This window comes from Hemicordylus capensis, chromosome 2 (genome assembly GCF_027244095.1).
Source record: "Hemicordylus capensis ecotype Gifberg chromosome 2, rHemCap1.1.pri, whole genome shotgun sequence".
NCBI lineage: Eukaryota > Metazoa > Chordata > Lepidosauria > Squamata > Cordylidae > Hemicordylus > Hemicordylus capensis.
The window spans coordinates 867529-883076 of NC_069658.1; the positions used below are offsets into that span (position 1 = coordinate 867529).

At 58.6% G+C, this 15548-nt stretch overlaps 1 protein-coding gene across 8 annotated transcripts in view; it reads right to left on the reverse strand.

Moving 5' to 3' along the window:
• The window catches only part of LOC128345780 (phospholipid-transporting ATPase ID-like), an 88615-nt gene extending 73466 nt beyond the window's left edge, over positions 1–15149 (reverse strand). For 2 of the 8 annotated variants that reach the window (XM_053298237.1, XM_053298236.1), the window contains exon 1: positions 14981–15141. The gene's annotated coding sequence lies outside the window, so the exon portion shown is untranslated. Of the gene's footprint in view, positions 1–4356; positions 4468–14980 lie in introns of those variants that run through there. The other 6 variants (XM_053298240.1, XM_053298239.1, XM_053298233.1 and 3 more) reach the window with 5 other exon arrangements.
• Between the last annotated feature and the right edge of the window lie 399 nt (positions 15150–15548).

The window sequence follows — 15548 nt, forward strand, 5'->3', positions numbered from 1 at the left end:
CCAGGCGGGGCAGCAGGGGCTATCACGGCCCTTGCAGAGACCCACAGCGCAGGATTCACAGGAGAGCCCCCTGGCAGGCTGGCACTAATCTACCCCCAACACATTAGTCCAGCCCCTGCTGGGCGCTGGGACAAGGCTTGGGGCCAGCAACAGACCCCATCTGGCAAAAGCTGCCCTCCTACAGGATGCCACTTAGACCTGGTTTCTTGCAGAAAGCAGCAGACAGGAACGGAGGCTGCTGCCTTCTACGGAGTCAGGCCCTTGGTCCATCTGGCTCAGGATTGTCTACACAGGCTGGCAGCGCCTTCTCCAAGGTTGCAGGCAGGAGTCTTTCTCAGCCCTATCTTGGAGATGCTGCCGCCAGGGAGGGGACTCAGGACCTCCTGCGTGTGAGGATGCCCGTACTCTTCCCAGAGCGGTGGCTCCGTCCCCTGAGGGGATTATCTTGCAGGGCTCACACTTCAAGTCTCCCATTCAAGTGCAACCAGAGCAGACCCTGCTTAGCTAAGGGGACAAGTCATGCTGGCGACCACCAGACCAGCTCCCCTCCCTACAGACCAGTTCAGAGGTAGCTGTCCATGTCCCTGGCTTCAGACAGCAGCTGGGAGCTCACAGTGTACTGCAGCAGGGGCTGATGGGAGTTGTAGTCCAACAGCATCTGGACAGCCTCATCCCCCCCCCTGCACACTCAAGGTGGTCCTTCCCTGCTCTAGGACCCAGGGGAGCAGCTGAGAAACAGGGTCTGCATCCAGGCATTCGGGCCCTCCTCCCTGCCGAAGCTGACAGACCAGCACCACCCACGCCAAGGGATGCAAGCAGGGCTCCGGCTCCAAAGATGGCCCACGAAGCCTTGCCTGGGGGAGGCATTCCCGGGGGGGCAGCTGATCCGGAGCATCTGGGGCTCCCTGCTGCAGGAGGGGAGGCCTCGGAAGGCTGCCTGCTTGCCTGCCCCTCCCGCGTGCAAGAGACAGGCCAGCAGCAGGGCCTCCTCCTGGGAGGGGCTCAGCAGAAGGAAGCCCCCCTGGCCCCACAGCCCTGCCTCACTCTGCAGTCACTGCTGCAGCCGCCCACCACCAGCAAGGCGGCAGGAAGCAGGAAGCCCCGGCTGGGGCCACGGGGAGGGAGGGGCCTCGTGCCGCCACCCCTCCATCAGAGCAGCTGCCGACGACAAGGCCCCCCCGCTCCCGCCTCCTCGCCCAGAGCAACCCTCTGAAGGGGATGTGTCAGGGGGTCAAGAGAGGCCTGCTGCCTCCAGGCCCACCCCTGGCGGAGGCCACTCTCGGAGGGAAAGAGACCCAGGCAGCCTGGCCCCAAAGCAACCTCTCCTTCCGTTGCATTTTGCCGTCTGGGATGCATCCAGGGCAGGGAATTAACTTGCCGCTGTCCCCTTAAGCCCAGCCCATCCTCCAGGTGCCCCCCCTCCTTCGGCCTGGGTTGAGAGCCCTGCCAGGGAGCGGGAAAGAAAGAGAAGCCAGTTCAGGAGCCAACACCTGCCCAGCCTGGATTGACCAACCGAGATCCAGCACCAACAGATAAGACGCTCTCAACACGTTGCTCATAACAGACCCAGCAGGCAGCAGTGAGCCAGAGGGAGCCGGTTGGGGGCGGGGGTTAGGGTAGGGTGGAGGCCGGCCATTTGTCAGGTAGGACTGTGCACCACCAGCTGCACCAACACAGGAGAGGGAGGAGCAACCCACTGGGAAGCAGAGGCAGCTGTGCCTCTTTTTGCACTCCCCCCCCCCGCTCATTAGGACAAGCCACTACTGGACCCAGGGGGTGCTCAGAAGCAGCCTCAGGACCCCCGCTCACGCAGAAGCCATTACTCTCCATCCATTCTGTGAAGCACACTCTGGACATGCTCACATTGTCATGTTCTAAACCAAAGCATGGTGGCAGCAGTGAAGTCTTCTCAGCATTGGCTGAGCTGTTGTGAGGCAATGGAATGCGCACAAACATTCTGAATGCCAAGAAGAATGAAGCTCATCATACAAAAGAGAATGCATGTGGCTATCCTAGGAGAAGAATACCAGACTCATTTGACTGGGGGAAGCCTCACATACATTTATATACCAGAGAGTTTAAATGCCCAGAGAGACAAGGGATGAATTGCTGAAGAAAGAGGGCAGACATTGGTCTCAGAAGCCAGAGGGAGGGAGGGAGGGAAGGAAAGCATGATCTGAGGTCACACAATACAGTCCCCTTGCTGAAGCTAAGCAGGTTGAGATCTGGTCAGTGCCTGGCTGGGAGCCCCATGCCTTGAGTTCCATAGTGGAAGAAGGGCAGGGGGGTATCCATGTGATAAGGGCCAACGGGAAGTGGAGCTGGGAGGAAACGGAGAAGGCCGGGGACTAGAGAAGCTGCCTCTTTTGGCCAGGCAGGGGGCAGGTGGGGGGCCCGGCTGGAGGCCGAGGCCGGAGAGAAGAGCCTGCAGCCCGCCTGGCAGCCTGCCTGAGCTGAAGGGTGTGGCAAGGCTGGCTCCAGGGGACGAGGAAGGGCAGGGAAACCCACTTGGGGCTGAGTGCAACGGCCACTGAGCTGCCCGCTTGGCTTCCTCTGGGTTTCAAGAGAGCAAAAAAGAACATCGGAAATGCAGGGCTTCCCTTCCCGCCACCAAATGGCAACATTTGGCCACTGGGGGGCCAGTTCCCAACTGAACTGGGGTTTCGGTGATACACAAACATATCATGAACCCTGCTGCCTATTAAGATCATCTGGAGAGGTCCAGTCAGGGTTGCCACCAGCTTGTTATGTGGTGACTTGGGACCAGGCCTTCTCTGTGGCTGCCCCAGGGGCTTTGGAATAGGCTCCCTGCTGAAATAAGAGGGTCTCCTTCGGTTTGCATTTAGGAAGACCCTCAAGACACACCTGTTTTCTCAGGCTTTTAACTGAAATTGATTTTAAACTGTTTTTAATCCCATGAGCTAGTTATAACGTATTATTCTGTGAAATTGTTTGTTGTGTTATTTGTTTAAACCGTGTTATTTAACTGCCGTGTTTTAAATTGTGTACACTGCCTAGAGAGACACATATCAGGCAGTGTTTGTGTGGATGAATCCGTTAAAAGACAAAGGGCTTAGACTGGTGGGCATCAGGCCCAGGGCTACTGTACGGTCTCCAGCCTGGAGATTCAGGGCGAGGTGGAATCAAACCACTGAATTTGGTCTCTTAATTTGGTGTTGTAAATTGTGGTTTAAACGCTTGTCAGCCAGCTTGCATGGCCCAGTTTGGACTAGAAAGGCGGGAGGGAAGGATCCTTCCAGAAATACTCTTTGGAAAATCTGCCTCTGGCACAAGGGGCCCATCTTGTGTCAAAAGGGTCAACCTCTACATGCAGTCTGGACACAAATCCACTCTGGGCGGGGTTTTGCACCATGCGCGCACGCACGCACGCACACACACACAACACACACACCCTGGAACATTATCAGCAACTCCAGGCCAGGCCCCCAGTCCTGCTCCTCTCCCCCCCCCCCGCCAGTAATGCCACATCGGGGTTCCCGGGGCTTGGCTCTCCGCTCCGTCTCCGCTGCTGCTGCTGCTGCCGCCTCCATCGCCAGCACGAGTCCTGGGAAGATGGAGGCCCCAAAGGGGAGCAGGTGCAAGAGGGAGCAGCGCAGCCCCGAAGGGGTGGGCTGGCCGGTGGCCTCATCACCGGGCCGGCCCTTCCTTCGGGGAGACCCTGCTCTGCCCTGCTGCTGCTGCTGCCGCCACTCCTGGTGCTCCCACCGGGCGGGGAGGCCCTTTGCAGCTCCCCAGGGAAGGCGGCTGCTCTCCACAGTGGCCGGGATCTGCGGGCACCACCGCGGGCCCAGCACAGCCCCACCGGGCAGCTGCGACCCACCCTCGCCGCCACTCGTCCTCCTCCTCTCCGGCTGCTCAAGAGGCGCACACGCGGCGCGCAGCTTCTCAGCCAAAGCGTGGCCCGCAGGAGGCCCTCCTCGGCGGCGGCGGCGGCGGCAGCAGGGCTCACCCCAGGCTGCTCGGGGAGGAAGGCGCGCCGCCTGCTGCCTCTCCTCCTCCTCCTCCCCCCTCGCTGCCACCACTACCCCGCAGGCTGGGGTGGGAAGCTTCCGCCCCGCTGCTGGCCTGCCCTCTGCCCCGGGCGGGAGAGGGCTCGGCGGTGCTGCTGCTGCTGCCGCCTCTTCCCCCGGGGCGCCCCCCGCTCCATCCGAGGACAGGGCGCGAGGGCGGCAGCAGGGAGGACTCGTCCCCCCCGCCTCCAGGCCAGGCCTGCGGATCCCCCCGCCCAGCCCCTCCTCGCCTTCTCCTCCCGGGCCAGCCAGGCCTGGGCGCCTGGACTGCAGCGGGCGGGCAGGAAGGGGGACAAGTGCCGCCAAGCGTGGTCCCGCCGCTTACCCTCCTCCTCCTCCTCCTCCTCGAAGGCTCCTTCGGCCGCCGCCGCCGCCGGTCCCCCAGCAAGCAGCAGCAGCAGGCGGGCCCCGCTGGCCGACGCCTGCACGCCCCCCCCCCCTCAGCCGTCCATCCCGCCCGCGCGCCCTCCCTCGGTCCGCTCCGACTCCTCTGGCCCGGCGCCGGGGACTGCTGAGCGGGGGCGGAGGAGGAAGCGAGGAAGGAGGCGCCCCCGTCTGAAATGAGGAACCGGCCGGAGGGAGCTCCCTGCCCTCCTCAGAGGCGCCCCGAGGCCGGCGGCGGGCTCCGGAGGAGAAGGTCCCAGCAGGGAGTGCCCGGCTCTGCTGCTGAGCCTCCCCCGGGCTGCGCTCCGGCGGGGCGGCGGCGGCGGCGGCCACTTTCCCCACCCGGCCGGGTTTCCTGTCGAGAGGGAACGCGCCTTCGCTTCTTCTTGGGGAGGAAGCCGACAGAGGCCCCTCCGGCAGCGGCACAAGGAGGCTGGCTGGGACGGCGGGGCCCCGCGGCCCCACTCGGAGAGAGGAAAGGCGGGCGGCGGAGGAGGGAAGGGAGGGAGGCCTGCTGGACGGGCGCCCCTCTCCCTCCCCACCCAGCCCGGCCTGCAGCAGCAGCAGCGGAGCCTTCCCGCCGGCGCCCGCCTCCTCGGACACACGATCCCGACCCTGCCCTGCTGCTGCCCTCCCGCAACGTGGCGACGACCCTCGAGGAGGGCTGCGCCGGCGGGCACCGTCCGCTCTGGGCTCGAGGCCGCCTGGCACGCAGCAGCCTCACCGGGGCGGGGGGTGCTCTGGAGCGGCGGCCCCGCCATGGCACGAGGCCCGGCCCGGAGGGGCTTCAATCTGCGCCCCTGACCCGGCGCGGAGGAGGCCGCTGGCGGTGGTGGCTCAAGAGGCCGAGGAGGGGCCTGTGGCTGGGAGGGATGAAGGCGCCGCCAGCCCCCACCGCGGTTGCTGCCAGGATGGAGAGGAAGCAGCAGCGCGCCTGGAGGAGCCCGCGAGGCCTCTCCGCCTCCGCCTCCTCCTGTGGGGCGCCCCGCCACCAAAGCAGCCCCCGAGGCCTGCTTGGCCAGCCTGCTCAGGGCAGCCAGCAGCCAGTGAGTGTCTCTCTGCCAGACGCAGCCCCGCCCAGCCTGGATGGCAGACACTCTCTCTCCCGCAGCATCGGCGGAGCTTCCCAGCCAAGGTCCGAACCGGCAGCTGGTGAGGCGGGGCAGAGCCGGAGGGTCAGGGCACCCCTTTCTGGCGCCTATGACCACCCGTCCTCCTCCGCGTCCCAGGGCCCCTCTGTCCTGCATCCTGCCTGCACCGCCTTCCCGCCCCATCCCCAGGGGCAGCACCCAGCCAGAACTGGCTTCCAGTTGTGGTGGTGAGCAAACGGCAGAGAACGGTGCTGGACAGGTGGAGCAGAGGCAGGAGGGGAGGAGGCTGGAGGGCCGGCGGGGCCCCTGGGCTCCCCACGAAGGAGCCAGGCCCTGCAGCTCAGGGCAAAGGCCATGGCCAGCGTCCACGCAAGGGCACCGGGGATGGCTCATTCTCTCTGCAGGGGCCTCGGCAGGAGGGTGGGCACCGTTACTGACCTCTCCCCCGGCCGGTGGGCTTCTTGCCAGGGCCCTGGCTGGAATCTTATTCAGAACAGTCAACCAAACAGTATCCAGAGCCCTCAGCAGCAAGATTAATGTTTGCAAGGCCTTGGGAAACCAAAACAAAATCTAGAAAGGTTAGACTAGATTGCGGATGTGATTCAACTGGCAACGTTAATGGCACAGCGAAAACCAAATAGGATTTATTTAATGACGTTTGTGGCTGGGAGGAGACCAGCGATGCAATCTAGCAGAGAGAGCAGAGGTGGCTGATGGAATCATGCAACTCATCAGCCTCCTTCCTCCCGGGGCTGACACGGAGACCGGACCCTTATCTGCAGCCCAATCCATCTTCTGCGCTGCACCCCACGTGCGCTTGCAGCCTCCTCCTTCTCTGCCCTCCTCTCCCCCATCCGTCTTCTCTTGTCAAGCCAAGCCCAGGCTCATCTTGTCTGCCACACAACTTGTGCAGAAGTGATGGGAGGCATCAGTCACCGCAATGGCACACCCACACCCACAGTTTGCCCCACTCACAGGTGTCCTGGATCGGAACATACAGGTTAGGAGAGTCAAAAGGAAGGACTCCTCCTTCACACAGGGCAGCATTAGCCTCGGGCATGCGCTGCCACAAGGTGTGGTAAAAGCCACTCACTTAGATGGCTTTAAAATGGGACTAGACAAGAGCACAAAGGAGAAGACTCTTGATGGCTCCTCCTAGCCTGGACAGCTGTGAACGATGCCCAGCAGAGTCAGGATGCGACCAATCCCAGTGGTGAGGGAGCAGAGCCAGGGGAGGGGGCGCCGGGCAGGGCTTTATCTCCTGCTTGTGGGCTTCTTCCCAGAGGCATCTGGTGGGTCACTAGGAAAGAGGGAGCCGGGCCAGAGGGGCTTGATCCAGCAGGGCTCTTCTTGTGTTCAGCTTCCATGCAGTTGTCAGGGCAGAGAGTTGAGACCCTTGCTCTTTCCCCTAAAACGGAGCCGATTGTTCAAGGTGCGTCAAGTGGCAGCAAGACGCCCTCCAGCTTGCCTTGGAGCAGCTTCCTGGCATCGTCAGGGCAGGGGGTCCCAGGAGGGGAGGATCAGGACAACTAGTCAAGCCTGAGAGAGAGAGAGAGAGAGAGACTAAAACCCAAGACTTGGAAGAGATTCGTGGGGAGCTGCCAGAGCAGCAGCAGGCTGGCTAAGGCCGCACAGAGATGGGAAAGAGCTCTTTGGAAGCAGCAGCAGCAGCAGCGGGTCATGCCAGGTCTCCTGCTGGCTGCCCACGCAGGCTGCAGCCCCAGCAAATAAATGCCTGCCCTGGACCATGGGCCCCTCCTGCTCTTGGCTGTGGTCCTGCTGGGTGCCTGCATCTCCCCCCTCCTGAGGACGAGCCACCTCTCTCCCCACCTACATCCCTGCTGCTGTGCACATATTCTAGGATGAAATCCACCCTGCACACCCACACACCTCCAATTCCTCTCAGGGGGTCTGAGCATAAACCTGATTTGAAGGTGGCAGAAGGAAACGGGAGGAGCACCTGCCATGAGAGCAGCAGATGCGGAAGACGATGACAGCGGTGACATTTCTGTTCCACAAAAGGTTACTCTTGGACAGGGTGGCTTTTCTGGTAGGGAGAGCTAAGGCTGGTTATGGAGAAGAAGGTCGCCAAGAGCTCCTGGCCCCAACCCATCTAGAATGTTCTGGTCACCACATCTCAGAAAGAATGTCTTGGACCTGGAGAATGGCAAGGCAAAGCTGCCAGGGAGCTGGGCGCCTTCCAGACCACACGCTACAACCGGGCTGAAAGGCTTCGGCTTGGCCGGATCGTACTGAAAACGACCCCCAGAAACGGGAAAATACAGCCATTTTTCTGCAATGGACTTGCAACGCTGCAGCATTTTAATGCAAAGATAAGATCCAAAGCCAGGCATCGGGAAAGTGAGCAGCCCCTTGCTGTCCGTGCAGGGACTGCGGTGTCACAACACAAGAAGTCCGGAAGCGCCCTCAGCAGATCCGCAGGGACCCTGGGGAGGGGCTTCCTCTGGAAAGTGCCCTGGAGTACCTTTCCTGCAGGGGAAGGGAAACATGATGCGGGGGGCTTTTCAGCTCTGAAAGATAACAGTGAAGGTGGAAGGCAGGTGGTGAGAGGCACGGTGAAGGTTAACACATCTGTGAACGGTTTGCAGAAAGCAGAGAGGGGCCCTTCCTTTCTCCTTTTCCTTTTCCATCAGCCTAGAACTCTGCATCAGCTCGTGAAATTCCCTGGCAGCAGATTCAGGATAGAGAAGCAAAAGTCTCTTACACAACGCACAATGTATGGATGGTGCTGCCTGCCCCCAAAGGCAGTGATGGCCGCTAGCCTTGGTTGGTTGATCGATTGATTAAGTGCTGTCAAGTTGGTGTCGACTCTTAGCGACCGCATAGAGAGATTCACTCCAGGATGATGATCTGACTTCAACTCTAAGGTCTCTCAGTGGTGCTCAAGGGCTTCCAAAGTTGACAGAGGAGGAGGAGGAGGAGGAGGGTGGTCACTCCAAGGCTGGGAGCCATGCAGCCAAGCAGAACTCCATGCACATGGCTGGGGTGCAGCTGCAGCAGTGGGCGGTTTGCTTGCCTCTCTGCCCTGCTTGTGGTGGGTTTCCCAGAAGCAGCTCTCGTGCTCCAGGAAGGCACTTGCAAAAGAGAAAACCGCTTGCTTCACCCGGCTCTGCAAGACAGACTAAGTTCTGGGTTTCATGTGTGGCAACGCTGCTTGGATTTCCTCCATGGCCACCCTCAGGGGCCTGCTGCTGCCCGCCTTCATGGGAAGGGTGCAGCCCCGATACAGAGCTAAAGGGCTTAGGGGGAGAGGGGCCGCTCGCTCGCCCTGCCTCCCAGGTGGCTCTTCCAACCAGCCGCAGCGCGCACAGCCACGCGTCTTCCAGGTGGACACAGGCAGTCCGGCAGAGGCTTGTCTGGATCCTCCGATCATCAAAACACACGGGCTAGAAGGGAAGGCATCGGCTCTGCACTCGGCTGGCGGGGGAGGCAGCCTCAGGCACCCAGCAGCTCTTGCTGAATGACCACTCCTCCGACCCCCACCCAGCTGCAACACACTGTGGTGGGGCATGACGGGAGCCCTGGCCGTCCCTGCTGAAGACGCCCCCCCCCCTTGTGCTCCCAATGTCCCGCCTCTTGGGCTGAGCCATGAGGCCCATGCGGAGAGGGCAGGAGGAGGAGGAGGAGAGAACCGCCCCACCAAGCCCCCAGCAGACAGGGCAAGGCTTTGGGCTCCCTCCATTTGGCACACACCTTTGCCTGGGAAAACCAGCCCTCTCAGGGGCTGGAGCAGATGATGAGCTGTCATGGGATACGATCTCCCATCAGCTGAAAGCTGGCAAGGACCCCTTTCTTCAGTCAAGGGCGGGACTGGAGGGGACTGAAGTCAAGAGCAGCCCAGGGAGACCGGAGGCTCCTGAGCAGCCTTTCCAGCATCCTCAGTCAGGGGAGCAACAGTGTCTGGAGATCACCAGTGGGGTTCTCATTTCCTTTGAGAAGCACGACAGTAACCCCCAGAGAGCCAGAACAGGCTGGCCAGTCATCAAGCAGATGGGGCCAAAGCCCCCCAGCACAAATGGAGGGCCCCACCAGTGCCCTTCCCGAGGACATGAGCGACCCGCAGGCTGGGCTCCTTGCTCAGCTTCCCCCTCCCCAGTCTGGCCACTTTGCCCCGCCCTCCTCCCAGATGGAGCAAGGGCAGCCATTTCTCCCTTCACAGCTGGGAGGGGATACGCAAGCCCTGAGATGCGATGATCATCGCTGGAAGAGATGCTGCCTGTAGGACGCAGCGCATGTGCACACACGCCGGAGAGAGTCAAACTCAAACCTCCTGCCTCAGATGCTGCCGGAGTGAGTGGTGGCCAGACCCCTCTTCCAGAGCCTCTGGCTGAAAGCAGGCAGCAGGCCTGCCCAGCAGGAGAGCCTCTGCCTAGAGTGGCCCCCTCTTCCCCACCGGGAGCTCATTCGCCCTGCGGATCAGGCCGGATTCTGACCGCATCATGTGCCGGCTGTGCAGATGTCTGCAAACTCCAGGACTGGCCACAGCCTGGCATGAACGGTGCCCCTATGCCAAGTGGGGCAGGGCAGGGGCTGGAAGGAGCGTGCATCTGTTGGGGCCTCTTGCCTTCAGGGTGCCATGTCTCCCCAGGGACCTGTGGGCAGCACCATCTCCACTCTCATTTATTGATTGATTTGCTACATTAATAGCCCACTCTTTCTCCAAGGAGCCCAGAGCAGTATACATGGTTATGTTTCTCACTACAGTCCTGTGAAGCAGGTTAGGCTGAGAGAGGCGTGACGGCCCAGAGACCCCCAGTGAGCTTCACGGCTGGATGGGGATTTGAGCTTGGATCTCTCTGGCCCCAGTCCAGTGCTCTAGCCCTACACCCTGCTGGTTTGATGGCAAGTAAAAACTATGCTTTTCTCTTGAGGATTTCCCTGAGGAGCACTCACCACTAGGGCCAAGCTCAACGAGACAGCCCAGCCCCACATGTGGGGCTCCCAAGGTCATGGTCTTTCTCTAAAAAATAACCACAGGGATCAGTTGGGATGGGGGCCACAGTGCAGGGGGAGGGGGGTTGAACCCCCTTCTCATGGCCCCAGTCCAAATTGCCCTACCAACAAGAGCGGCTCCAGGCGTGGGCAGGATGAGGGTAAGCACACCCTCAAAAAGTTAGCTCTCCCCAGCTGCCCCCCATTTCTGTTCCAGAAATCTAACATGTGGGATGCAGCATGCTCACCCAGAAACCCACTTGACCCCTTCTGTGCCTCCTCCACAATGTTTTATTCTGGTGCTGCTGCTGCCCACCAAAGCTGCATTTGGCCATGGGGAGGGTACAGCTTCTGCCCATAACTTTCTCTTTGTGCAGTTGGTGAAAAATATCCAAGATGCTTCAAGGGGTGAGGGAGGGGTTTGAATTGGGGAACTGGTGTGGTTGGGGAAGAGAAGAGAGCTGGTCTGGTGGCAGCAAGTATTACTTGTCCCCTAAGCTGAGCAGGGTGCACCCTGGTTGCATATGAATGGGAGACCAGAAGTGTGAGCACTGGAAGAGATTCCCCTCAGGGGATGGAGCTGCTCTGGGAAGGGCATTCTTGGCTTCTTCAAGATAGGGTTGTGCAAATCTGCTTTCCCCCGTCAGTCCCTGCAGAGTTAGAGTTCACCACTCTCTGGGCGGCAGCAGCAGCAGCAGCAAACACAGCATGGGGCAGAGCCCCACTGCTAAACTCCTGTTGGGGGGGGAGTAGCCCGAGAAGAGCAGGCAGGCCTCGCTCTGGACAGAAAGCCATCCGCTGTGACGGAACCCGAGCAACCCAAAGGCACCTTGTTGGCAGTCAGGGCCAGGGATTGTGACTCTTCAAGGGAGCAGAGACAGAGCCAAGAGAGCTGGTCTGGTGGCAGCAAGCAGGACTTGTCCCATTAGCTAAGCAGGGTCCACTCTGGTTGCATATGAATGGGAGACTTGATGTGTGAACACTGGAAGGGATTCCCACTCAGGGGATGGAGCCGCTCTGGGAAGAGCATCTAGGTTCCAAATTCCCTCCCTGGCAGCATCTCCAATATAAGACTGAGAAAGACACCTGCCTGCAACCTTGGAGAAGCCGCTGCCAGTCTGTGAAGACAATACTGAGCTAGATAGACCAATGGACTGACTCAGTAATATGGCAGTTCCTTATGTTCCTAGGTTGTTCCTAAGGTTGATCAAAGGCACCACATAGGCCTGGTCCAAATGTCACGGTCGTCTCCCCCACCGCCGCACAGATGCCTTTTGAGAAACAAACACCCAGATCTCCCTCCTTGTTTCTGGTTTGGTTGCTGTAGTTCCGCCTCTCGGACTGAATCTTTGATGGTGCATTTGACTTGAATAGTTTTTGCATCAGTCGATGTTTCTATAATTTTATATCAGTTGTCATGGGCGTTGAATCACGGAGAAGAAAGAGATGAGTGGTTTAAGTACAAAAAGTGATGGGAAACTGGCTTAAGTGAAGCAGCTTCACTGGGTACCAGGCCAAATTCCAGGCTAGATTCAAGGTGCTGATCTTGACCTTTAGAGCTCTACATGGCTTGGGGCCGGGGTACCTGTCAGACCACATTTGCCCATCTGAACCCGTCAGGGCCCTCCGCTCACCATCTCAGGCCCTGCTCATGGCCCTGCCACTAATGGAGTTCCAGCTGACAGGGAATAGAGACAGGGCCTTTTCAGTTGTGGCCCCTTGACTTTGGAATGCCGGAAGCGATTTGCCATGCTCTCTCCCTCAGTGTTTTAAAGAAAGATGCATCTTTTTAGAGCGACTTTTTAATACATTATCCTCTGCTTTTTATTGGGGAGGTTTCTTAGTGTTTAGCTTTTTATTGGTAACTCTTAATTTCAGTTTCTAAAAGTTGTTATTTTAATTGTGACTTTAGCTTGGTCTTTTAAAAACTTCATTAATTTTTAATCCTATATTGTATGTATTTTAGTAATGTTGTAAGCCACCCTGAGCAGTAGTGCACTGAAGGGGTGGTTAGATAGATAGATAGATAGATAGATAGATAGATAGATAGATAGAATTTATTATTGTTTAAAAATGTAAGAGCTCCTTGAGCCATCTGACCGTGGCCATGCACTCCTGCCCTCCCTTAGTCCAGATGTTTTGCTACTGCAAGGGCCAATTCCCTGCCGAATGAAGGCAGCACCTCTGCTTTCCGCCCCCCACCCCCCCGGCGCGGGTAGTTACCCATCCAGGAGAAGACCGCTGAGAAAACCACAGCCCACCAGGCTCAAGCCATGAGTCCAGATTGTCCCAGGCAACTGAGCAGTAGTCCAGTAGCACATTCACCAGGGTCAAGGGCTCCACCTCTTTGTGCCTCTACAGCGCAAGACGGCTTCTAAACCGTTCGGTGGTATGAATTTCCTCCTGGCACAGCCTCAAAATAGTCACAAAAGCCTCCTCCACTGCCACCGTGCAGAAACCTCTTTCTGCAGGCTCTTCCCACTCCCTGCGCGGTGTGGCTTGCCTTTCCTCTCTGCTGCACACTGTCAATGTTGACAAGGAATCTTGACACCAAACAGTCCAACCTGCAAACTGGCACAAAGGGAAAGGATTCTGGCCCAAACTGCCCACCTGCCTGCCTGCGGGGGAGTGCCTTCATGCTGCCTTGGACAGCTCAGCTCCAGGCTTGCAAAACAAAAGTGGAACTTAATAATGCAACTCCCTTTGACGGGGCTGCAAGAGCTGGGCCCCCTGGAGAGCCAGTGTGTGGAGCCCAGCAGGAAACCGTGCCCAGGACTGAGTGTGCAGGCAGACGTCCGAGCGCTGGAACTCTGTACTGGAACGGAGCCCTTTGCTGCTTGGACCTGCCTGGATGGCGAGGGCACCTGTGGAGGCCTGTCCTGGTGGGCCAGCTGCACCCCTTCCTGGAGAAGGAAGATTTAGGCTGTTGTGCACTCGGGACAGGGCCTTCTCGGTGGCTGCCCCCAGACTCTGGAATGCTCTCCCGGTGGGTACCTGCTCCTCAGTCTCCATCACAGTTTTTAGAAAGCATGTCAAATCATGGCTTTTTACTCAGACTTTTATATGATTGTCTATGCTGTTGCTTCTTGTATTTTGTACTGTTTTAATGCTTGTGTTTTAATTTTTTAATTTTTTTAAAAAAATCAAATTTGTTTCTATATTTTTTAACTTAATATTTTAATGTGTCTTTTTAATACTCTTGTTTTAAAATTTTATTGTGAGCTGCCTTGGGATTTTCTTAATGAAAGGCGGGGTATAAATTTAACAATAAAATAAATAAATGAATAAATAAATAAAGATCTGGGCACTGTCCCACACGGCACAGAATGCTGTGGCCCGGCTGCTGCCAAGGGTTGGGTACTCAGAGCAGATGGCTCCGGTTTCTGGAAGCACGGACTGCCAGTCTGTTTCTAGGTCCAATTCACAATGCCAGGCCGTGAAGGCTTTTAAAGCCCGGAATGGTTGGGACCCAGCACACCTGAAGGGCCTCCCGTCACCCATTGTGGGGGGGGGCTGTGCTGGGGGTCCCGCTGCTGCCACCTGGGTGGGGCCTTCTCCGAGGCTAGACCTAGGCGGTGGTGTTCCCTTCCCCAGGAGGTCTGCTGCGGAGTGGCTCCCTGCATGGTCTTGGGAAAGGGGGCAAAGACCAGACCTTTCCCCCAGGCCTTTGGGCTGGCTTCATTGCTCTGCTGGACTTGATCTTGCTGTGGTTTGTTTTTGCTATGACGCTGTGAGCAGTTCTGCTTTTTTCTGCTTTCCATCATGTTTTAGTGGGTTGTGGTGTGCCTGTATGCACGCACGTACACATAGTTTTGTTTGATAACTGGATTTAGATGTTTATCATTTGCTGGGGGGGGGGTGCGTGTGTGTGTGTGTCTACAACCAGCTAGTGATGGAGGGTGCTGACATTTCCTTCCACCTTTGCTCAAAAGCATCACCAGAGGGCGTCTGCCCCGGCAGCCTTCCCTCACCTCCGAGCCTCCCCCACCATCGTTTCCCTGCTGATTGGGAGATTGGGGTGGGCGAAGAGGTTGAATCAGGGGTCTCAGTTGTGTCAGGCTGAACCCCGGAAGAGGCCACATGAAGAGAGGCTCGAGGGTTCAGAGAGGCCGCTGCCAGTCTGGGTAGATAACCCTGAGCTAGGTGGATGCAGGGTCTGACTTGGCACAAGGCAGCTTCATAAGAAGAACAGAAGAACAGCCCTGCCGGATCGGGCCCAAGAAGGCCCATCTAGCCCAGCCTCCTGTTTCACACAGTGGCCCACCAGATGCCACTGGAAGCCACAGGCAGTAGTTGAAAGGGGCAGGCCCTCTCGTCTCCCACTGTGACTCCCCTGCAGCTGGGACTCAGCGGCATCCTGCCTTGGAGGCTGGAGGTGGCCCTCTGACTAGCAGCCCACTAGCAGGATCCCCACACCTCAGGCGTCGGAGGGATGACTTCAAGTCACAAGGGGTCCCTTGCCTGAAAAGGGGGTGGCCCCGAGGCTGCCACCACTGAGACCATCTAAGTGAGCGGTCCTACCTGCTGGCTGCTTGAAGATCCTCCTTTGCTCTCTGGAGGTGCCCAGCAGAACAGGTGCCCTACGATTCCCAGGTGCCATAAAAAAGCTCCAGCGCCTCCGAAACACACCCAGAGGCCTGAAAGGACGCGACCAAGAACTCCTGTCGGGAAGACGGCTCAGTGGAAGCAGGACAGGTCTGAACAGGCAGACACACAGAGCGAGAGAGAGACTGATTTCCTCTTTCGGAGGGCGGGACGTGGCACCGCGTAGCACTGAGCAAATAAAAGCACCTGATCGTTGGACTTGCCGTGGTGTCAGGTGCTGATGCAGCCTCTGCACCACAAACAGAGCTCTCCAGTGTGCAGTTGGGCCCCTCCCTCCAAGGCCACAGCTATGGGGGGGGGCACTGCACAGAGTGGGGCTCCTGCACGCAGATACACCCAATTGCAGCCAGGTGTGTGGGGAAAGGCTTTGAACTTGAAGGGACATTGCCCCTCACCAGGGCAGGGGCTGGGTGTTTCCAGGGCCTGCCCTGGCTCTCTTGAGGGTGCCCCATTTCAGGAGAGCTGGGACTGAAGCCCTCTAAGC